Here is a 25,944-nt window from a genome sequence, read left to right as displayed (position 1 = left end):
ATTCATGAATGTTTATAATTTTTATGCTTGTTTTCTTCATGGATTAGTGTAAAGTTTTAAAAGCAGTATATTTTCTTTTACCTGGTAAGTACATGCGTGACAGGTGCCATTCATTGGTAACAAACTCAACATGAAGATCCAAATTTACAAAATTAAATAAGAGATTACTATTTCCTTAAGAGAAGAAATTATTCAAATTAAAAGAGTAGTTTAGAAAGTATTTATTTAAATAAAAGGCAAACTTCTTTAAAATAAATTTGATTTTTTAATAATCTTTAAGAAGATACTGCATAGATTGAGGTATAATTGCATAAATTAGTGGGTCTTCACACACAAATACATTACTTGGTGCTATTGTCCAGTAGTTTTCTACTGTCTTGAGTTTCCTTGGTGTTGAAAGAGTAAAATTCTTTGAGAAAAAAAATTGATGTCAAAACAAGGCTGCAGTCTAGTAGCAAACCAACTCAAAGTTAACATAGATGAAATCTGTTGATATTGCCTACCCAGAATTTACTTCTCTATTTGTTAATAGCACCACTTTTTTCTTTGGGGACTACCCTAATTCTGTACCCCATTACATGCAAATTGGTGGGACCAGCCCAAGGGCGGGTGATACAAGTTAGGCCAATTAAATTCCCTCTCCTAAGAACTTAATTTTTCAGGTATGTGACATGTGCATAATAAACAACAGGATTTCATCGAATCCAGTGACAGGGACGCAAGCAGCCTATTAGATCCTGCTCTGCTTTTTGCTCCTTCTGAGACCAGATTTTTGCTTAGCTTTGCCTTGTATTTTGTAAGCAACTCTACATCCTTTGAATGAAGTCTACTATTATGTTTTAAAGATTTCTGTGACTTGAAATCAAAGTTAAAATTAACAAGATAAATTTAATATACATATTTCAGTCAATAATCATACTGTCAAAATTAGGATTAAATGTTAATAGCTTTTTGGAGCGAATTTTGGGTTACAATCCATTTATATGGAACAGACCAAAGATAAGACTAAAAGTCATGATCTTGCTCTCATTTTTCATTGTTTGCAAACTTAAGTGAAGTAATTAAAATTGCTATTATAATTTCAGTTCTTTGTTTTGGCGGAGGCGGGGGAACAGGGTCTTGCTCTCTCACCCAGGCTGGAGTGCAGTGGCACAATCTCAACTCACTGCAACTGCTGCCTCCTGGGCTCAAGCAATTCTTGTGCCTCTGCCTCCCAAGTAGTTGAGATTACAGGTGTGTGCCACCACGCCTGGCTAATTTTTTAGTATTTTTAGCATTTTTAGGTTTCCCTATGTTGGCCAGGCTGGTCTCAAACTCCTGGCCTCAAGGGATCCACCCGCCTCTGCATCCCAAAGTGCTGGGATTACAGGTGTGAGACACTGCACCTGGCCATAATTTCACTTTTATAAATATATTCTTCCATCCCTAAAATGTCAGCTTGTATAATCAGACTTTACACTGTACAAAGCACAACTTAATATGTAAAAATGGCAAAATAAAACTTGCAGTTAAATACAAGATAGCAACACAGCACAGTTTATTAATGGGTGTTTGCATATTTTATTTTTATCATAATTTAACACTATACACTCATTCCATTTTTCTTCTTTAATGGATTCTAAATTTAAAATAAACACTTTTCTTTTTATTAAAAGAAAGGCTAGCTTAACAAAGAAAGTTTAGTGGCAGCCACTGTCCCAATGCAGATACCACAGGTATTTGAAGGATTTGAGATTTTAAAGTACTTTATATTAACCCATTAAATCCATTGACATTCCTAAAGTAAGATTTTAAATTAATTTTAAAATGAGATTTTTTTTTTTTTTTTTTTTCGAGATGGAATCTTGCTCTGTCACCCAGGCTGGAGTGCAGTGGCACGATCTTGGCTCACTGCAAGCTCTGCCTCCCTGGTTCGTGCCATTCTCCTGACTTAGCCTCCTGAGTAGCTGGGACTACAGGTGCCGGCCACCACGCCTGGCTAATTTTTTGTGTGTTTTTTTTTAGTAGAGATGGGGTTTCACCGTGTTAGCCAGTATGGTCTTGATCTCCTGACCTCGTGATCTGCCCGCCTTGGCCTCCCAAAGTGCTGGGATTACAGGCATGAGCCACCGCGCCCGGCCAAAATAAGATAGGTTAAGATTAAAAAGGAATTAACAAAAGTTACAGAATATAACAGTGTCAAATTCAGATTTTTCACCCTGTTTTTGGTCAATCCCCTTCTTTTTCACTTCAAAAAGCTGCTATCATAGCTGGCACTAATTGGCACCCTTGTTAGAAATCGCAGTAGAGAAGCCAATAATAGAAAGAGGATATGGACACCTCTTATCCAGAATCCAGGCTGTCTCCACAGATAGGTAAGGCTGAAATCAAGGAAAGGGCAGATGACGTGGCTGTTGTCTGTGAGCAGGCTAAGATCTACACCTGTTCACTGTGTATATATACAACTTGAATTTGCAGGAATGCTAATCAAGTATCTTTCATGTGTCTAAAGTCACTGAAAAACAAAAGATGTGCATAGTGCTCCTGTAAGTGATATAGTTATTATATTTTGAGAGACCATGAGGGCAGCAGTCAACAGGTGCTTCTGATATGAGATATCCCTGCAGAGTACTTATGGACTATTGCATTTTTGTTTACTTGTATGCATGTTTGCTTTATTCAAGAGTTTAAGCGCTTTTGAAAAAAAAAACAGGTAGCTGGATTTCTTATGAACATTTGGAGAGTGAAAAAAAAATTTAACATATATAATAATTATTTAATAGACAAAACAAACAGATTTTATGTATACATTGCCATCTCAGTTCTGTGGGACACTACAGGACACCAATCACTAGGTTAAGAATCAGCTGCAAAGTCAAGTAGGAGCCACTAACCTCAAGAATGCACAGACAAATCAGGAAGGCAAACTATTAGTGATGAGTTTCATATTAAGTACTATACTATGACAGATGTATGCACTGGTGAAAAGGAAGCATAGAGAAAGGGTTCTTATAGGGCAGATGAGATAATAAAGGGCTCTAGGTAAGAATAAATGGACATTAGTATACAAATGGAGATGGGGTGGGGTAAAGATGAAGAACATTTAAGACTAAAGAAGTAGACAACATAAAGGCTTGAAGGTGTCTGACCCCCTGATGTATTCTGAGAAGCACAGACAGTCCCATAAAGTCAAACAAATTAATTCTAGGGAAGAAGGGTGGTAGGGTAGGGTTGGGGACAGAAAGAGAAGCAAAAACCAGCTCTTCAAGAGCCCCATATAAAGCAAAGTGGCCTTTTGCACTTCAGATTTCTCATTTTTGTGTACACCACCTGTCTTTTCTCTTGGAGGATAAATGAAGGGTCAAATACATAAAAAGATTTCTGACATATCTGGAGTCCTATTATTGTTATCCTCAAGAAGTTAACTATGAAGAATGCAGAATGAGAAAAGATACTGTTTTAAATAAAGATTTAATGGTAATTTCTTGATGGCAAGCAATAACTTTTTGTTTCTATAAACTCTACCTCCTTTTTCTTCCAGACAGTTGATACCCTATGACTTCATACATGTTTTATTACTTAATATTCTTTCTTAGATTCCTCAAATACACTAGTAATCTCTAGTATATTAAAAGTCAGGGCTGGGTGCAGTACCTCACGCCTGTAATCCCAACACTTTGGGAGGCCAAGGGGGGGGGGGGTGGATCACAAGGTCAGGAGTTCAAGACCAGCCTGGCCAAGATGGTGAAACCCCATCTCTACTAAAAATACAAAAATTAGCCAGGTGTGGTGGTGGGCGACTGTAATCCCAGCTACTCGGGAGGCTGAGGCAGGGAACTGCTTGAACCCGGGAGGCAGAGGTTACAGTGAGCTGAGATTAGGCCACTGCACTCCAGCTTGGGCAACAGAGCAAGACTCCATCTCTAAATAAATAAATAAATAAATAAAGTCAGTTCAGTGTCAAAATTCTTGTTGCAAAATTCTGCTTTTGAGAACAGAAGAGTACTAAAACATAACTTATCTGAATTGCATTGCCATCAGAGATACAAAAATAAATTTTGTAGTACCAAGCATAAAGTAAGAAAATAATTTGACGTGATAGTACATTTTCATTTGTAGGAAAGTTTTGTGATAAACTAAATAAGAAAATTTGGAAAACAGACAATCTTAGCTCAATTTTATAATGCAGCACTAATTAGGAGGTGAAACAGACATTTTAAAATGTGGGAGTCAGAAAAAATACTTCTTACATTTAACATGAATATTGCCCCTTTCTTTGCTATTTAGAGCATTCAGAGCATAATTTCACAGATGATATATATTTGTCTTAATGCGATTTTCAGACTACATCTAATGGAAAATGCCTGGTTAGGATTAAGAGACATAGTACAGATGTAAAACTACATTTGCATGCAATTATTTCTAAAACAAATGCCAGGGTACAGAATCTACTGAAATGGCTTTCAGGATGGCTGGCACAACATATTAAACCAGCTTCCAATTTCTGAGTAAGTCTATGTTCTGAATATTTCAAATCAAGACACTGAGCACAGAATAACCTTAGATTTTCCACCTTGACTCATTGTCCAACAATGTATGAAAATCGGGTTTGAGCCCAAGAATTTAATGTAGAGATTTATTAATTTTTAAGCAAAACTCTTTCTTGCTTAATGTAAAAACTGTATTTTACATATTAATTTCAAGAAATGAAAAATAAAATTACTAAAAAAATGAAAATAATATAGTAGGCAGAATAAAACAGCATAGTAACAGAGTAGATGTATTATATAGCACTTAGCTTGTTTTAGAGTTTTTTTTTCAAAAAACAATACAAAAGATCTTTAAAGTTACTAATTTTTTCTTAATAGAAATCTCACTGTAGCTGATATTCTTATAGAGATATACTTTTAGGCAACAAACTAGAAAAAACTATTCAAAATAATTCTGAAGTGCATTTGTTGTGAACTTAATCAGAAAGCTTATCAGCATCAATAAATGCTGTGCTTATATAGGGCATTATGCTTTCATAGAAGAACTGACCATGGATGTCCTCAGAGTCTGTGGATGAGGCAAGCCCTTTAATTACTTTTTGGTGGTCTTTTCCATTGGAATGTATTTTTGGATTAGAACTTGATTCAATGAATGAAGCATGAAGATTCACTGCAATATCTATTATATGTAAAGAAAAACACTGTCATATTATATTTTTTTTCCAAATTCACAAAGTACCAGCATCTCTTTTACTGTATGCTTTACTCCTTAGGGGGGAGCAATTCAGATTATGATCACCCCTAGGAATGTATGCAGGGACTGGAGGATGTGGCAGTTCCTTTTCTGATCCCTGCAGGGGAAGCAGCAGCAGCCCTTGGATCAGCTTCTACTTAACTGGTGTTGGTCTCAGTGGCAGCTCCTTTTCTTGCCAATAAGGATAAATGAGGAATAGAGACTGCATGTAGCATATACAGAAGCTTATCTTGTTGCAATCTCTGATTATGATTTGGTCCCTATAAGCCTCTTACCCCTCCTCATTTTGATGTGATGTAGAGAGAGGAAACCTGGAGGAAGAGGACCAGTGATTTAAAAACTAAAACTCCAGCAAAAAAATTTCTTACCATTTGACATGAAAATTCTCATGACGCCAAGAAAAACTCCAGTAGTAGTCCACCACTGCCATTTGCTTTTTCTTTCATATTAAAAGTTATTTCATATATTGCTAAGTAAACACCTAATTTCATTACCAAGTCCACTGCCATGTCAACTGTGGTTCCTGACAGGTGGAGATGAGGGAGGTATAGAAGACAAGGGAATAAAGGGATTCAGAGTCATTCCTGTAGAATCTTCTATTCGTAGTGATGATGGAGATCCCCTCCATGGTGGAGCCATGTAACTTTCATCCCTTCTTTTTCTGTATCTTTTTGTTTGTTTTTGTTTGTTTGTTTTGGAGACAGAGTCTTGCTCTGTTGCCCAGGCTGGAGTGCAGTGGTGTATTCTCGGCTCACTGCAACCTCCACCTCCTGGGTTCAAGCGACTCTCCTGCCTCAGCCTCCCGAGTAGCTGGGATGACAGGCATGTACCACCACACCTGGCTGATTTTTGCATTTTTAGTAGAGACGGGGTTTCACCATGTCGGCCAGGCTGGTCTCGAACTCCTGACCTCAGGTGATCTGCCCACCTCAGTCTCCCAAAGTGCTGGGATTACAGGCATGAGCCACTGTGCCCAGCCCCTTGTCATTATTTTGATCTCATTTTCTAAAAATGAAAATGAAAAACCTGAACAGCAACTAAGAGGCACTATATTATCAGTAACAAAGGAGTAAAAGGCACATGGTTTCGAATCAGACTGACTTGAATTCACATCCAGCTCAAACTACCAGCTACTTGACTGTAGATAATGTAACATAACCTTTCTAAGCCTCAGGTGCCTATTCTGTGAAATGAAAGAGCATAAATAAACACATTACCAGGTACACAAAGTAAGCACTAAATATACGCTACCAAAGCAAATTAAAATTATAAATGCTTCAGGATCTCTGTTTTGTTAGAGAAAAAAAGTATTAAAAAAGTAATGGGAACATCTGACTTGCGAAACCTCTCCGGCTGATTCCTTGGTCTTCTTTTTTGCTGGCCCTAGCCACTCATGTAGATATGATGACTCATACTACTTGTCATTGAAGAGCCTAGAAGACTAGCTAGGGACTAAGAGAAAGCCCTTTTTTAGATACAGGTGTCTCAACCATGACATTAGGCAATCACAAAATCATCATACAGACACGTGGATGAACTAGTAGTAAAAGGCAAAACACCAAAATAGAATTTAAGCATTTTTAACATTAAAATACTATTGCAAGTAACTAGATGCTATGAAAAAAAATTAGTATTAAAATAAATGTAATGCAATTTCTGGAAAGAACTTAATTTATTGACAGTTTAGATCCATAAAGATGAAAAGCTAATATGAGTTCTAAATTAGAAAATATGTTAGGAGATCAAAAGCTATCATTGTAATCACTGCCTACCACAATAAAAGAAAACAGTAGTCCAGAATCAACTTAAATTTTCAAAAAATCATAATGATAATACCCATACTAAAAATAATACAGAATTGTCATTTTTACACGTAAATAAGTTTAATGGGAAAGAAAATGTCAAATTTTAGAACTGTGTTACTGTCTATTAGAAATTACTCATTTCTAAGGCAGAACCAAGTTTCATTAGCCAATAGCTGTTCTGAAGAATGAAGCTAATTTACATTTAAAATAGGAGTACAGTCTACTCTTTAAAAGCACAATGGTAAACACACCAATTTGACAATTACATTAATATGAGTATTTGCATAATCTGTCTTCTACACCTGTTCTTAATTTGAAGCAGCTGCAAGACAAATCATATCACACTAATCTGAAAGGGCATTTGGATGTTCCAAACAGTAATCCATACATCTAATGTTCTGAAGATATTTTATTTTTTAAATGTTTCCTGACCCTAAAAATGGTAAAATTTTTTAGAAGCCATATTTAAAATTTGGTTAATATTAAAGAGGAATAAGCATAATACCAAATAATGCTATCCCTTACATTTTTGTATCCTCTGTTATTGACACAATAATACAGATTTTTATTTCTAGAGGTTTTTAAGTAACATGTATTTTGTTTATATGAAAAAGATTAAAAAGAACAATAAAAATATACCTAGAAAACATCAATAAGGAATGCAATCAGAGGATCAATAGCAAATCCATTAATGAAGAACAGAGCAAAATTCTATAGATTATCTGAAAATGTGTTTGCAGCATAGATCATTGTGGTATCTTTTCGATGTTTCCTTTTTCAAAACTGGATTCCATTTATGTTTAGCAAATATTTCAAAATTTAATAAGCAGAACTTTACTTTCATCTTTTAAAGGAGCCAGCTTGTTTTTATGTGTATTCAAACACATACTCAGAGCTATCAAAAGGAAGTCAGTTTATTATTGTTACATATTCTTCTAGTTCATATACTTAAATTATTCAGCTAGATTCTAGCTGGTGGAATATAAGATGTAATCTGTCAACAAAACTGTCTCTCTTTAATCTTCTACTGTGAAAAGAAAATGAAGTTATAGATTTATAAAGATGTTATTTATTTCTTGAAAAATTAATGACAGCATGTACAGTAATGAACTGTAGCAACAAAGGAAGTCAATGTGTTTATGTGATGTTGAACTCTGAAGAGGTAAACATTAAATGGCTGAATTCTTAGTTCAGTATTTCATTCAGAATTTTATTTTTACAAGAGCTCACATAGTATGTGAAAAATAAAATACTAAACAAAATAACTGAAGTTTACATTTCTAAGACATATATTATTCAGCAATCCTCATCACGTAAGAGAAAACTGAGGCTCAGGAGAGTTAAAGAACTTGCCAACTGCTCACATTTTGTAACAGGTTAAGACTTGGGTATCCTAACTCCAGCTCTATATTCTTTTCCATAACTCACTGATGTTTGTTTGAATGAAGAGCAGCTATTATGACAAGTGAATAGGATCAAAGGTTTTTCCTAAAATAATTTGTCAGTTTTTTTTTTAATTTCACAGTATCTAAAATGCTTCCACACATGGCTTCAAACATACTAGGGAAATACTGTTTCAAAAGTGACTGTGAGAGAGAACTATTTTCTATTTTGATAAATGTATTGCAATCTCTTACCAAGAACAGACTGGTTACTCTAGGAGTATAAAAACAATTTTTATTACTATATAATTTAGGCAATAAAGCTAAGTTATAGTGATTGTGAGAAAAGCAATTTTCACAGTCCTGACCTCTATATATTTCTAAATATTCCTTATTTTATTTTTCTTCATTAAAAACCTTACATATATAATTGAACACACAGCTTATCTGTAAACAGATAAGCTGGCATGTCATAGGGGTATGTGGAACATAATAGAATAAAGTATGTATTGAATATGGACATTGTATTATATCCAACAACAGATTTCACTTTTTCTCCAAGTATCAGAATATTTTAACCTGAATAAATGAGTAATAAACTTCCAACTTTTAAAATAATCTTGCTTCTTCTTGCTTTTGCTGCTAAGGGGAAAACTAACTCATCATCACAGTTAAAACTTTTGGCATATAACACATAAAAAAGGATAATTTTTTGTAAATATATGTTACTGAGAAGGTATCTTTTACTATAATAAAGCATTGAGATAATAAAATTTTAGAGCTTGAGTCATGTCTTCTCAGTTGACAGAAAAAGGCAATGAGACGATAGAACTGAACTGCTCTCCTGAAGGTCATACAGTCAGTAAATGGTGGAGTCAAACCTTGAACCCAGTGCCTCTCCCAAATAGTGCAGAGGCTGATCTCTTACCTTTATTATAAAGCATAAAGGGAATACCAGCAGGTCATTTAAAACATGTTCTTGCTTTTCCATGGTCCTAAAGTAAGCTATACCCTAAACATCAATCTCACATTTAAAAATAGCTACAAAATATGAAACTATGTACATTTCTAGCCTGGCATGATGATCCCCATGAATGTACGCACAAATTCTGATAACGTCAATGTAAAATATGTGTTAACAGTATCAGTGGGAGGTTGAAGTTCAAGTGAATTTCAGTTCTTCATAGTTTTCTGTATTGCCTGAATTATTTTTGAAAGCACATATTGTTTTGTTAATCACTAGAAATAAGGCTATTTTCAAATAGAACAAAGAACAGTAGTTATAAATATTTGTCATAAAACGTACTCTTAGATACCTTTGCTGGTATGAGGGTCCAGCTTACAAGTATTCTGATTTTTCTCATGTTAAAACAGCACCTATTACTCCAGTGCTAGTCTCAGTAATGAAGAAAAATAAATACCTGCCACTCTTAGCATGATAATCTTTTTAATGTAAAAAAATTATTAAAATACTTTTCTAGACTTTTATCTCTCTTTTTTTAAAAAAAAATCTGGTAACCCTTTTGTGATACTCTCCCATTTTCCTTTTAATCACCTCTAATCATATTACTTACCTCAGACTTGTTTTCATACTTAAATATCCCTTTTAAATTCCAGAACTCAGACCTAAATAAGTTTTAAAGAACCACAAACAAAGCCTCTGGAAGCAAAAAAATGAAGACTAGCTTATTCCGCTCATCAGTAAGTGATGGGTAATTCACTAAACACAAAAAAGAGAAACCCAATTTATTCCATAGAACACTCTAAAAAGCCATAACTGTCAAGCAGTTTTTTTTTTTTTTTTTACCTCAAACCACGAGTTTTGTTTAAAATGGCTTAGAAGAACGGTTATTATTCTGAATTTTTATCTAGCCAGACTGTCAACTCCCTGAGGATAGGAACATCTTTGAATCCCCTATGGTACCTGGTGTCTGCCTGGCAAAGTGTCTAACATACCGAGGGCATTTAGTCATGTTTCTTTGATGGATTGATTGAGAATATAAATTCTAATACATGGAAATACTGTAAAACAGTTTTGCAAATCATGCTGCTGTTTTGTGTGTAGTTTGTGGTTTTTCCTCTGGAGCATGATAATCATTTGTTTCACAGGAAATTCTGTGGATTAGCTTTTCAATTTATTTCTACATTTCTCCTGAACTCTCTTTCTAGTAAATAAATATCTACTTGTATGGAATATCAAGCAAAAAGGTAGAAAAAAAGATTTATTAGCCACTTCTGCTTTAGTCTAGCAGTATTGGAAATTATTGTATGGAAACGCCAAATAACATAACCATATCAAACACTTACATAATTATTTCTTATTTGGTTCTCAAAAAATATTGCTTACTGTCAATTACTCTTAGAGCTGTTTCTTTTAAAGTAATTTGCATTAGCATGATACTGTAAATTAAGGCTATTTTGACTCTTTAGTGATGGTAAGATAAATCTTAGCACTGAGTAACCCATTTATCAGTGCACCATCAAGAACTTTACCATAATGCACATTGCTTCCAACAAATTCTGATGTCCTCAAGGAACCAGAAATCTCTAGAGTGTATCAGAGTCTCATGCATATGTATATGTATTTCTGTACTTCATTGAATAACTTAAATGTTCTAGCATTTAACAAAGGGGTTGCAATATGGAGCTTGAAGACCAGATTAAACAGTGGGCTGATTTTTTGTTTGTTTTTGGCTTGTGCAATGAAAGAAAGAAAGAGAGAGAGAAAAGGTGGGAGAGAGGGAGGTAGGAAGAAAGAAATACCTTCTTCAAAAGAAAGATGAGGCCGCGTGCGGTGGCTCACGCCTGTAATCCCAGCACTTTGGGAGGCCGAGGCAGGTGGATCACGAGGTCAGGAGATCAAGACCACCCTGGCTAACACGGTGAAACCCCGTCTCTACTAAAAATACAAAAATTAGCCGGGCGTGGTGGAGGGCACCTGTAGTCCCAGCTACTCAGGAGGCTGAGGCAGGCGAATGGCGTCAACCCAGGAGGCGGAGCTTGCAGTGAGCCGAGATCGCACCACTGCACTCCAGCCCGGGCGACAGAGCAAGACTCCCTCTCAAAAAAAAAAAAAAAGAAAGGAAGATGAGCTCTCAATGTACAACATATTTCCCTCTCCTCATTACCTTGCACTCAGTCTACCATATACCTGCCTTGGTATTAGGAGTTTAACTTACTGGCCTAATGAGACACAAAATGCCTTACTGCAAATAAATATTAAAATTAAAGTTAGAAGAAACCACATAGAAGAAAAACTGATAAAAACAGGTAGACAAACCTTTAATAACAGTTTTGCTACAGAGAATAAAAATGATGTAGTTATTGGCCTATTTCATTTGTTTTCCATATTTATAATGTATTTCTCTAAAGAAAAGTTTATTATACTATTTTTTTTTAATTTGAAAGACAAAATCCAATGGCACAAATTCCACAAACCACAAGTTTAAAAAAGATGGACTAAGTTCATTTTAATTTCATCCTGGATAATTACTGGAAAGCATGCAAGACCTATTATGAGAGGTCTGATTATTAAAAATCATTATGCATTTACAGCATCTCAGGGCCAAACCAATGACTAATTCTTATTCTCGTGGTGCCCTGGATGAAGTGATGACAAACATGTCCAAGAATAATCCTGGTTTGGCTGGGCAGAGTCACATGTAGCATAGAGACCTCACATTCTTCCTCCACCCTCCATCCAGAATGGGGCAGCCTTCAATAAGATGTCAGCCTTTACAGAATAAAACATTTCTACCCTTCCTGTCCTCCTTCTATTCCCCCAAACCAAGAATTCCCAAAGATATGATTCATTTATTTCAAATATACCCTGAAAAGGGTGGGGGAAAAAAGAGACCTTGTAATTGGACAGAACTGAAGTTTGACCCTAGGTACTTGGGAAATGTACTAAAACTTTCTAGCTCTCAGATTCTTCATAAGGAATATATGGACAGTACCAACCAATTCTGGGGTTTATGTGGGAACAAAATGAATGATCACTGGGGCAAAGTATCTGGAACGTAGAACACAGCAGTATGTGTCAATGGAAGTTTGGGGTAAGAGAAAGCAAGGTTTCCTTGAACCTTCTTCCAGGTACCCCAAAAGTATCAATTTTTGCAGTATAGGTGGTTATAGTAATTGCTGCAGGAAATACAGAGAATTTATGGAACATGTCTTACTTCACTGCAGCTGGGAGGAATGTTAAGATTTTCTGAAGTGTTCCAGTGATACCAGAATCTAATATGTAATAGCTAAATGAAACATTTTTCTGTTCTGAACTTGTTTAAAATTCATCTTCTATGATTTTCTTCCCCACCCTTCAAAAAACATTTGCTTCTCTACTTGCAAAATATGCAAACGTTTCATTTAGTTAAACTATCCAGTGTTTGTTCCACTGCTTACATATGTTCCATCAGAATCCCTCATCAGCACTGCCAACATTCAGTAGCAACTTCCTGGAGGGAAAGAATCATCTTTGCATAGTTTACTTTGTATTGTGCTTTACCTAGTGCTGAGTATATACTGAGTCTTTAATAACATTTTAAGTATAAATAAAAATATTAAAACTTAAAACCCTATAACCCACTGAACTTTAGTCACATTAATACACAGGTTTGCATATTTCTAAATTTTCCTAGAAGAAAAAAGCAAAATTTATTTCACTAAAGTATTTCAAGTTATAACATCTCTTTTCACATATCCCTAGGGTCCCATGAGTCAGTACTAATATATTTGGTAAACTATTGGTGGCAGAAGTTGCTAGATGTTTGCCCCAAAATTCATCCTTCTATTTTTCTCTACCAAAAGAGCCCCAACTTTGTTCAATGTGACAAAGTGCCTGACTAAACATGATCAGCTTCATAGACTCAGCTGAAGTGATGGGTATTCATATGATATTGTTCAGGATGGTGAAAGAGAAACAGAAGTCACTGTTTGAGGCTTCCGAGAAAGCTGGTTATTAAAGGGGACAGCTTCAGCTGGTCTGCACCTATTTTTATTTTGCCCTTTCTGTTTTGTCGTTCCCTTCTTTTTGCCTAGAACATGGGCATAATGCTTGGAGGAAGGAGAGTTATCTTGTGGCCATGAAGACAAAAGCTACATAGGGGCAGAGCAGGAAGCTAGCTAAAAGGAACCTTGGTCCTCTGTGTCATCCTTGAGCAGTTGTACCAGTCAGCTCTGGACTACTTTTCTATGGAGTTCATGTTTCGTGACAAAAATAAAATCTATAATCCTAAATAGAGTAGCTAATAAACTTCATAGTAAATTTAGATAATATTTTAGTGGAAATATACATAATTCGTGTGGCTATGGCAATGGATATAATTAAATCATAAAAATTATATACCGATAAATCACGTAGGAAGTATAGTTTTTTGATATTTGAGAAATCCTCACATCTTACTTGTAATCACATATATTTCTATTTTTTTTTTTTTTTTTTTAAGACAAAGTCTCGCTCTGTTGCCCGGGCTGGAGTGCAGTGGCGTGATCTCAACTCACTGCAACCTCCGCCTCCCGGGTTTGAGCTATTCTCCTGCCTCAGCCTCCCAAGTTGCTGGGACTACAGGCACATGCCACCACACCCAGATAATTTTTTGTAATTTTTTAGTACAGACGGGGTTTCACTGTGTTAGCCAGGATGGTCTTCATCTCCTTGACCTCGTGATCCGCCCGCCTCAGCCTCCCAAACTGTTGGGATTATAGGCGTGAGCCACAGTGCTGGGCCAATCACATATATTTCTAATACCATTTTCTCAAGCAGGTATCTCACTTCCGGTTCCCTAGTGAAAGTATCATTGATACGTAATGGCATTAGAAACATGATTAATATAGAGCAATGAGGAGTATATTTTGTTCAGAAAATAAGTAGGAAGTAAGGAATTTATTGTAAGCCAACAATGTGTGTATAAAATTCATAAAACAGAAGATAGAATCAAAGAAGAAAATATTTTGATAGATAAAAAAGAATCAATTGTTATTGCTAAAAAAGTATGTCATATGCTATCTAGCCAAGAAAAGGAATCATTAGAAATAGTATTTCATAAAGAGCCTGCCTAACGGAAGCAGACAAAGTAGTAATATGAGAGAGAGTTGGGTAATGTGACCTGAATCATGTCTTCTAATGATATTCATATCTGCTTCTAAGTTTTTTTCTACAAAAACAGACAATCTCATAAATATCATACTTTAATACTTGTTTCATCAGTTGAATGGAAGTGATACCGTAGTCTTATAGGACGGAGAAGGAACAATACAGTTTACAAAATCCAATTCAATTTGGCAAGAATTTTATTTAGCATCTACCATGTGTCAAGCATTGTGGTAGGAAGTGAGGTTATAAACATGAATAAAATGCAATCTCTGACATGAAAGGATTTAGAGTCTGAGATTGAGCTAGAGAAGTAATCAGATAACTGTAATAAAATATGGTATAATCTATCTTTGTAACTAGTATATTTGGGATAATAAAATAAAAATGCAATTCTGGATATTCACTTGTGTGAGGAGGGATTTTTTTTTTCTTTTTGATGCATCAGAGAAGACTCCAGGGATTAAGGGCCTCAAAGTATGTATAGGAGTTTGCCAATCAGATAAGGGGTGTTGGAATGACCTTCTAAACAGATGGAGAAGCAGGAACAAAAACAGGTTGGTATCAAAGTTTGCATAGTTAATGATGCCCTGCAAAATGCCTGGCATATGTAAAACAATCTATTCATTTGTGACTGAATGAATGAATAAATGAACAAATAAATAGTATGTTTGGAGAGCAGTAAGGATTAAGTCATGGTTGTAATGTATCAGGTGTATGATGGTGCATAGCACTAGTCTATGAAAAGCCTTTTGTGACATGCTGGGGTTTAAGAACAGGGCAATTTTTACATGATTAGGGCACAGAAATATGACACTAACAGATCAGAAGGGCTTAATGGCTGGAGTCTACAGAATGGCGTCAGGAAAAGCTGATGAAAACATTGGACTGGGTAAGGAAAAACAAATAACTTCACTTTGGAACATGTTGATCTAGGTTGAGATGCCCCAGTAAGCAAATGAAAAACCACATCTGGAGCCTAGGAGTAAAGAGGGGCTTGATAGAGTTATATACAAACACTGGTCTATAGACTCAACAAATTTATGGAAAACCTATGATGGGCCAGATAGTGGAAATGTGATGAATAAGGCACAGTCTTGGCCCTCAAGAAGCTTATAGTAATTATGATTCGGTGTGATACATATAAGAATAGATGCATTAACAAGACATATAAGTAATATATGGAAGGGAATAATTAATTCCACATAGTGTGTGTGTGCTGGTGAGGATGGGGAGGATATTAAAGGAGACTTCACCAAGTAGTTGACACACAATTGAAATTTAAAAGATGCAGAAAAGATTTCTAGATGAAAAGGTGAAGAAAGGCCTATTGAGAAAAAAGAAGGGAAGGCCAGCTGCATGGAGACATGAACCGATGTTTCAGTAACTATAAGTAGTTTGATACTGCAGCTCATATAACACGTAAAAACCGGGTAGTGGACAATGAGATCAGAGTGCCAGAGCCATTGCAGCAGACAACTATCAATCTATTGATTGATACTATACAATCAATTTTTTCTTAAGGTTTCTAATACCAAAGGGAAGCCCATTGAGCATAGCAGATATATACTGAGGAGTTTAGGATGCAGATATTATTTTAAAAAATAAAGATAAGAAGGGAATGAGTTCATTACTGAAGATTTTACATAAGAAATCATAACAGTAAAAATAAAATTCTGACAATATTGTTGGAAATGATCCTGAAAAGGCTGATCAGAGAGAGACATCTCAAGAAACCTGCTCAGAATCGTTTTTAATTAGTTCAGATTTAGACAATAAATATATAAACAAACAAAAGTTAGTTCTGGGCTGAGATTCAATAACTGTTGCATCTGGAAGTAACCTGAAGTATCACTAGTTCAGCCTTTTCATTGCAAGGGTTGGAAAACTGAATCCCAGAGAGGGAAAATCTTATAGTATATTAATAGAATTTGGGGTTCACTGTTTTCTTGTTCCAGAAGAGAAGAATAGTTCAGGGTTCCTATATACTACTCTGTAGGCCAGCTGTATTGTAAGCCAACTGTATTTTATCTCCTGGAGAGTTTTAAGTATCTTTATTTCCAAAGATTCCATCCCTCATTCCTCAATTTTAATTCAGTAGTCTGGGATAAACCCAAGATCTCCATTTTTATAAGACGTTCAAGTAATTTTTTAGACTTGAAAATGAATTGTATAGACATCCTCTAAGACTGTGTATGGGAGTGGTGATTGTTATTGATTAAGGAAAATAAATTCTCCTAAAATGAAGGAAAACTTCAAATGATGGCCATGATTTTGAGAAACTATAATTTTAGTCATATTTTAATCATCAGTTAATATGTTTTAAGTGCTTGATTCTATGGGAAGAAGGTAGAAGTAGAGAGAATAATTTTGTTTTTTATGTTTGTTTGCTTTTACAGAGATATTCTATCCAAGAATTTGCTACAGTCTTTCTGTGAGACAACAGATTTCTTCATGTCAGCACATCATAATGTTCAATGTGTTCCTTGGTTTGTCACTTGAGAACGTGCAGTAGCACTAGCAGTAGAATATGTCAAGGTGGCAGCTTTTACAGCAATGCAAGTGTTAGCATTAAAAGTGTAAGGATTTATATACTATGCAAAGGAATTTTCTGTGTATTTTGTGTTATCGAAATGCTTAGCTATTAGGCACTAAAGGTTCTGTGTCTATACTGATAAAATTTAAACCTGTAAAAATAGGCACAATCAAATGACAAACTTAAAAACCAAAATAATTTTAGCCACAGCTTGATGTGATTCAAGACCTTTAACTGGATTTAGACAGAGGCTCTCTAACTGGGTGGGGGCGGGGTGGGGGGGCATAAAATCCTAAATTCAGAATCCCTGAATCAAACTAGGAAACAATGAATGGCCATTAAAGTAAAGTCTCTACTGATTTACTCAATATTTGTGAGAGGTCTGTTCATACTCAAGACTCAGCCTTTCCCTATTCCCTTAAAAAGCATGCTAGAGGCTGGGTGCAGTGGCTCATGACCATAATCCTGACACTTGGGAGGCTGAGGCAGAAGAATCACTTGAGCCCGGGATTTAGAGCCCAGCCTAGGCAACGTAGGGAGACTTCGTCTCTATTAAGAAAAAGAAAATGAAGAAGAAAAAGAAAAAAATATGCTAGGCAACTTTTACTCTGAAGGAATATTTCCCAGTAATTAATTGATGCCAGTGGAGATTTACAATTAAGAAGGATAAAAATTTTAAGACAGGGAGCTTCTCTCAAGTCTTCAATAAAATAATAAGGAAAGTAGGGGATACTTGTTTGTTCACTTTGGGTGAACATAGATGAAAGATGGCAAGATTTGGTAGAATAGAGCCTTAAAATTCACAGATGTTATGGATTTGTGTGGTTATTTGCATATGATCTCTAATTCTCTAGGCATTGCACCTGTGCAGTTCTTCAAGCCATGAAACAATCAAGTAGCTAAAAGGTTGATTTGGTCTTTAGATTGCTGACTTCTCACACACATAACCTAATTCCTAAACTCATATGGATTTTTCTATCACTAATGTAGCTTTGCTGTTATCTACCTCACTAATGTAGGAGAACCTATAATGTAAAAAAACGTTTCTTTTTTGAAAATTTAAAATTAATCACAGGGCAAATTTTATTGAAATTTTTAAAGTTGTTAACTTGTATTAGACTTTGTATAAGGCAATGGTAGCTTGGTACAAAACAAGGACAGTACACAAGAATGTCTGCATAAACCTCACCAAATTTTTGAAATGGAAATTTTTTTTAATTTGAGGATTCACGAAGATCTATGGATATATACATTGTGAATGTCGAGGGTCTACTATAATTCTACTACAATTAGTTCTTATGAGTGGTTTCTACCTCATCTAATCAGAGAATACAAATTTCATTTTGAAAAATCCACTATACTATAGTAATTCATTAGCATTTATCAAGTGCCTTTGGGAAAAGGAACTTTGTGACCAAACATAATTTAACTTAAAATCATGTTAGATTCTTGTAATGAGCTTATATGATTTTCATATTAAGATAGGGTGACTTAAATATTTTGAAAGAACAGGCTGGGTATGGTGGCTCATGCTATAATCCCAGCGCTTTTGGAGGCCAAGGTGGGTGGATCACTTAAGGTCAGGAGGTCGAGGCCAACATGGTGAAACCCCATCTCTACTAAATATACAAAAATTAGCTGGGCGTGGTGGTGCATGCTCATAATCCCAGCTACTCGGGAGGCTGAGGCAGGAGAATTTCTTGAACCCAGAAGGCAGATGTTGCAGTGAGAGGAAATCTTGCCACTGCACTCCAACCTGGGTGACAGAGTGAGATTCTGCCTCAAAATAAAAAAAAAACAAAAAACAAAAACAAAATAACAATTTATTCCACATTTGTTTCATCTTTCCAAATGCTGTGCTTCCAAATTCAGCATTACTAAAATAATCATAATCAGCACAATCTTAGATGTTCTTAGAACTGACCATTTAATATAACTATCCCAAGTGATTCTAGTTTAAATATTCATTTTGTAATAGATTTTCTGAAAAAGCAGACCAAAAGATTAAGGAACAATGAAACCACTCTGATGACAATTTTTTAAAAAGCCATTGTAAATGTCATAACAGGAGATTTCTAGCGCTAAAAAGAAAAGGAAAAAGCCTTAGGGTTCCAGGTTCTTCTAAGTAGCTGAGATACTCAAGAGGAGAAGTGCTTTCCTATTGAAACTCCAACTTAAATAGCACAAACTATTCTTGGTGTAAGACAAGAATTAAATATTAGATACTGGATTGTAAGAATGGGCACAGTTTTATTTTGTTAGTAAAATGATATGTTAGAATATCTTTTAGGTTCATGATAGAATTAGATAGTTACAGATATTTAAAGTTTCTGTGTTCTTATGGGACCAAAGGGACAGCAATAAAGTAAAATAGACAAGATTATATGATGAGAGAAGAAAATAAAATGGTAAAGGAGAAAAGAAAGCAGTAGAAAAGGTGAAGGTAGCAGAAACATTCTAAGAAAACCGATAGAAATGTGGAAGGTGGGTTGATAGAAATATATAAATAGAATCCACAGAGGAAACACAAATAATCTTAAATGTAAGTAAATTTCAAAATAATTTTACTTTTTGTCTTTAATCATGTGCTGACACTGTTCTTCACTTTGTCATTCAATTTAGCTTGTATAACACTTCCAAACATCTTAAGATAAAATTCACAGCCTAAGTCTTAAATCCTATAGAGACCTCCCATAACAATATTAATATTCTATTTCTTTCTTGCTCTCACTTTAAGGTAGAGAAGTCAAGGGAATATATACTTAAAATCCTAATGGATCACAGAAAGAAGCAAGTGCTTGGGTAGCTAAGAAAAGCGAAAATTTGGTCTCCTAGATAGCAAAGTTCTTCCATATTTAATTTATGGAAGTTCAGTATTATATATGCAACATACATTTTCTTTCACTGCAATCTGAGAAGCAAAAGTACATTTATTAATTCCCTATTTTCTATTTATCATCTATGTTAAAGTATGATTTTTCTCTATTCATTATTGATCACATTAGTACTGCAGATCCTAAGAGTTACTGATGAATGATGAAGAATGAGGGGGATTTAAAATTATCTGTGTTGCAATCAACTAAACAGTGTTTATGCAAAAATGTTCTCCTTCCTGTGGACATTGCTTGATGTGGCTGAAAAGCCTTAAATTTTATAAACTCCCCCTTTTCTTGACCTTCCTTAATAAATCCAATGCTAATTTGATTGCTCTAGTCCCCTCTTGTCTTCTGCTTTTTCTTCTTGATCTAAAAAAATATGAATGTTACTGAGCTCCTCTTTTCAAATTACCTTTTTCAGAAATCTCCTCTACTACCATGGATTCATCTCTCACTTCTGTGTTGTTCCCCAAATGTTTCTCTTTAGTCTTGACCCCTGTCAAGCTTTCTTTCAAATTTGCTAAAAGCTAGCTATTTCTACTTCCTTGTCTTGCCATCTCCTCAAACTCAACATGTCTAAAGCTTAAGTCATCATCATGCCTACCTAAATAGTTTTTAAAGGATTATCCTTATTCCAGGTTTCTCAGAATTCCCTTTCCTGAAAATATCCTCCAAATGTACCATTGCTATCTTCAGAGACCACTGCTTTGATAATTTCACTTCCTCATCAAAAAACTTTAACAGCCCCTTCTACCCAATCCATAAAATACTGACTTCTTAGCTTGACACTTTAAGCTCTATACAATCAGCAATGTGTATTTCTAGCCCCCAACCCATTCATTATTCCATTAGTATGGTATCTCTAGGCTGATCAAAACAAACTACTTACGCTTGCCTAACCAGATCTCAGAATTTCCTATGTCTACATCTTTGATGACATCTTTAAAAAAATTCTCCATCAAAAATTCCTTTATCTACCAAATTCCTTTTCTTTAAGCCCAACATACATGCTACCTTCTCTACAAAGTCTTCCCTGATCACTTGTAGCCTGAATTGTTAATTTTCTTTTTTAAATACTTATTGTTCTTTCTGTTTTTCCCATTTCTATAGCACATCCACTGTGGCCAATAATGTGTTTATTTGTGTGCAACTCTGAATATCTCCTCAACTAAGTCATAAGTCCCTGAGGATATTACACATGATAAATAATCACTCAATTTATACTGAATGAATGAATATTTTTTTTCCTCCTCCAAATCTCCTCCTTTGCTCCACTCAGCACAATCTCCTCCTTATTCATTGTTTCAACAAGTTTATTTATTGAGCTCTATTATTCACCAAGCACTGTGCTAGGTACTAGAGAAGAGTAGGGAATTCATGATTCCTGCTGTCATATAGCTTACAGTTTAATAGAGAAGATAAACATAAATATAAGTTTATGTTTGGAGACTTAAAATATAATAACATAAATATAATATAAACATAAATATGTTTATGTTTGGAAACTTAAAATATAAGTTTACGTTTGGAGAGTGTGAAGTATATATGTGGTGGGAGCCTATAGCAGGGGAAAACACTCTAATATTCCTTAAAACACACAATTACAACAAGGGCATACTTCAAATCATTGAAATATCTGGGAATAGTAACAAATTATGGCCAAATGCTGTGATATAGAATATATATCATAACCTTGAATTAAATACCAATTTCTTGGAGGCTAGCATAATGGTAATTATTTATTAACTCCTTATCCAAGGATTCATGCTAAATACTTTACATAATATAATTTTTGGTCTTCACAGCAATCTTGAAAGGTTGGGTATCTTTATTCCTATTTTAGGGATGAGGAAACAGGCTCCAAAGAGATCAGGTTATTCTATCCAAAGCCTTATTAATGGCAAGGGCAGGCTTCAGATCTAAAACACATGGTTCTTTCTTCTATATGCCATGAGTAGATCGTACGGTAAGTTTTCCACACAAGCATGCTCAGTAGCAATGAGCTCAATGTCCCAGACCCTCCTCCACAGGGTGTCAGCCTTGAGCAGCTGGTCATGGATAGAAACATCATCATAGTTTAACAAAAATTGTATTCTATAACATTCTTTTAAATTTGCCTATTTCATGCTGCCTTTTAAGAAATGTTCTTCACTGGAATGGGAAAATAAGAGTCACACAAGACATAGTCTGTTCTTGTAAACAGTATTTGAATTAAATTCTTTTTTTTATGATCAAGAAATAATGTATTAGACCTCCTGCTCATTTTTCAATACACAGAAAATATAAATAGTAAAGAATATCTTTAAAAACTTATTTCTAAATTTCTGGCATCACAATAGATTGCTCTATTTAAACCTGTATCTCAATTTTTCTGGCAATGCTGCTTTTATTTGGAACAAAATGTGGTTTAGCTTCTCTCCACTTCTTCTACATTATATTTACAAGTAATATTGAAAAAGAAATATTCAATTTCATTCTTTATCGCTACATAAATAAAATTTTATCATTTCCTAAAATACATTTTGTAATGCCTGATTCTATATCCCATATAAGTTAGTATTTTCCTCCAGAATATTTTACAAATTATAAACTTTTATAACTTATTCTTGATTTTTTACATAGAATATGGAATTTCAGTATTGCTAATTAGTTTACTATAGAATTTCTGGTTTTGTCAGCTTTTGTTATTTTTAACAATTTGGAATGAAATAGTAAAGTAAAAATAATGTTAAGTTGCATTATATCAAAACATATTTCAATGTAAATTATTAAAGTAAATACATTGGTTAAATAATTTTTATGTAGCTTACATTTCTCATAAATTCAATTTATAATATTTCAAGGCATTAAACAAAACAAAGCTTCCTCAGATATACAGAATTATATTTGCGCAATGGTTTTCCATACATATGGGATTTAATTCTTTGTTTCCAAGGCACTGTTTCTGGATGGGGCATGTTAATAAACAAATGTTTTGTAATAAAAACCAAGCAAACAAAAACATAATCCTTACTTCATAAGCTAATATCCAACAAGATGTACCCAATCCTGAAAAATTAAGATACCTCTCACTTACTTCAAAATGAAAACAAAATAAATATTTAACCATGGAATTTAAGATCTTGTTCATCAGTTAGCCCAACGTCTTTATTTTAAAGATGTTAAGTAACTTCCTCAAACTTATATAACTATTTGTGGCAGAGTCAGAATAAGACCCCCAAATTTAATTCTCTTTTGCTTTTTACTATTCCATTCTTGAACTTCTTAAGACAGAATTATAAAAATTTTAGAATTCAATTACCTATTAGAAAGGAGAACTTTATATTATATATTAACCTACAATGAAGGAAGTGATTACAATGCTAAAAACTAATATTCATCTAAGATAGCAAAGCAATGGCATTTACCTTAAATTTACGTCTCTGCTCTGCACAGCTGTTGAAGAACCACAAGTCTGTCTCATGGCTGTAAATGTAACAAGAACAATAATGCGACCAATTTTCATATCTAAACTAAATTAAGTAGATTTGTCATAGGCTAGAAAATTGAAAATGTATTTTACAAAAATTTTTTAAAATTTACAGATTATGGAAGTGTGCATGTGTGTATGTGCATGTTGGCATTTGCGTGTGTGTGGGGTGATGTGTTAACTTACTCTTTCTAAACTGAAAATTAGTTTCATGAAATTGAAAGGATTAAGTATTATTCTTTTTGGCTAACTTTCCTCATTATGGATCACTATGAATATATCAAGTCTAGGAAGTGCTAGGAGTAGATTTAAATAAATAAGACAAATTAAAGTGAGAAGCTGTCTTTGGCTGTTATTATTAGGATATGTTTTCTGGGATACACAGTAAGAATGTAAAGCAGAAACATCTGGTAATGCTTAAGTTAATATTGCCTCCCATTTGCATCACAATCTTTATATATTATTCATCAATATGCCATTAATCAATGTACTTGCTGATTGCACCTATTCAATTGGTGTTTCATGTAATGAGATTATGGAAACATGTTTCAAATACATATATTCAGATATCTATACATGAAAGTGAAATCACTACTACAATTGGCACTCAAGCTTGTCAGATGTGATGTTTTCTTCTTTCCATTTTGCATTAGACATGCTAACATCTATGCCATCTGTAGCACAAAATCCTGAACAAATGTAAATGAAAAAATAATAGTAGATAAATACTAGTCTACTAAAAATAGAACTGTACCATGTCACACTTCAAATCTGGCCACCACTTCTTAACAGAGAAAAGAAATTCAGGTGAATGTTAACAAGCAACTGAATATTGTTCTTGTGACTTGAGCCATCAAAACAGGTTTTGAAATCTGTATTTTCTTTCAAACTTTATAAAATAGTTCTCTATCAAAACTATACTTTAAAATAAAAAATACAAAGTATCTCTTTTGGTCCTCTAAAGATGTTATGCCTGACATATTAAGAACCATCATAATCGATTAATACTAAATATCTTGCCTTGCACCTACAGATTTTGAAACATTTTCAATTATCCTTTTGAAATGTAAAGATAATATACTAACTCTATTATGAATGTTTGGTTAAACACTTGGTTAAGTAGAAAAAGATCTACATTTTGAAAGAATTATATAAGAAAACTTTTAAAATGTTAATTTCATATCAAATTATTGAAAATTTTAACAAAAACATCATACCCTTTTTTAAAACATAAGTGGCAAATAGTGCAACTCATGCTAAATAATATTTGAAGATACAAGGATAAGCATTACCTAATATTCCTGTTTGACAACAGATGTGTAAGCTAGTATCAAATGCTGTTAAGCTTTTATTAGATTTTTAATACAATCCCAGCATGTCTCCAGTTGCTAAGCTTATCAAGTCCTATGAAATACTAAAAATGAAGGCTCACATTATATTAATTGCAGTGTACATTTTGGTGAATAAGTCTCATTCAATATCTCTAAATTCTCATTCATAAAACCCAACTTCTCGTTCCTATGATATTTTGGCATGAGATCTCATTAAAATTACAAACTAATACTGAAATGCTATAGTCTAAACAATGGAGATATATTCAGATTAATATGCATCACAAAATGAAAAACAAGTGACACAATGAAAGTCTTTGTAGTCATGGTCAGCAACTGCAATTGTTAAAAGGTATTTATAATAGTTTTAATCATTCTTTTATGCTAAAATAACAAAACTGGACACTTCTGCTCAAAATTTTACTTATGCATTGATAAACAAACAACAATTTCTTATTTTAGAGCCATTAATATTCCCACATTCTATTGTGGGTATTTTGTAAGGAAAAGTATGTATATTTTAGTCCAAGTATCAAATCTTGCCTTTCAATGCAACAACAACAACAACAACAACAACAAAAAAAAAAAATAGAAAAACTAAAGCCCAGCCATTCTTTCCAGAGATACCCTGGTAACCAGCAATATAGAAACTTCTACTGGACTTAGCTTTGGAGAGGAAGAAGCAACTGCGAATTCCTCTATTTTGTCAAGAAATATGATAAAATAGAATTAGCAAAATATATAGTATTTTTTAGACACTTAAAACAGTAACTTCATTCCTATCTTTTGCTTATGTTGCCAGCATCTAATTATCCTTTTCTATTCCAACAATAAAGCAAAATTCCCACTCTGAAGCCATAGTGAGGATAAACATTTCATTTGCTATCTTCTGTGACTTCTATGTAAATTTTTCTCTGTCATGTAAATGCATGAAGAGACTCTCATGGAATCAGATAACTCCATGGAAATACTACTCCTACGCTCCCATTATAAATTGGGGAAGAATATGATGGTGAAGAAAGTGACACAGAATTATTCATTAGTTAAAACAAAGGAATGTGAAGTTGCTTTTAAAAGAGAAAAAACTGAAAAGAATCTTAAACTCAGGGTGATTAAATAAAACTTTCATTTCCAGTCATGGCAGACATCTGTACTCTGTTGAAACATCCCTTATCCCCAAGTCCCTCTTCTTCTCATCCACCCTCCACAAATGACTTTGTTCCCAGGAAAATCT

The 25,944-nt window shown here is 34.3% G+C and overlaps 1 protein-coding gene across 44 annotated transcripts in view; it reads right to left on the bottom strand.

Moving 5' to 3' along the window:
* The window catches only part of FOXP2 (forkhead box P2), a 606,462-nt gene that overhangs the window by 132,652 nt on the left and 447,866 nt on the right, over nucleotides 1-25,944 (bottom strand). For 2 of the 44 annotated variants that reach the window (XM_063667781.1, XM_063667779.1), the window contains exon 6: nucleotides 23,318-23,375. The exons of the other annotated variants lie outside the window; for them this stretch is intronic. The gene's annotated coding sequence lies outside the window, so the exon portion shown is untranslated. The remainder of the gene's footprint in view (nucleotides 1-23,317; nucleotides 23,376-25,944) is intronic. 44 annotated transcript variants of the gene reach the window in all.

This window comes from Pongo pygmaeus, chromosome 6, assembly GCF_028885625.2.
Source record: "Pongo pygmaeus isolate AG05252 chromosome 6, NHGRI_mPonPyg2-v2.0_pri, whole genome shotgun sequence".
Lineage (NCBI taxonomy): Eukaryota > Metazoa > Chordata > Mammalia > Primates > Hominidae > Pongo > Pongo pygmaeus.
The sequence above is the reverse complement of the archived record's forward strand: the minus strand, read 5'-3'. Positions and strand labels throughout refer to the sequence as shown.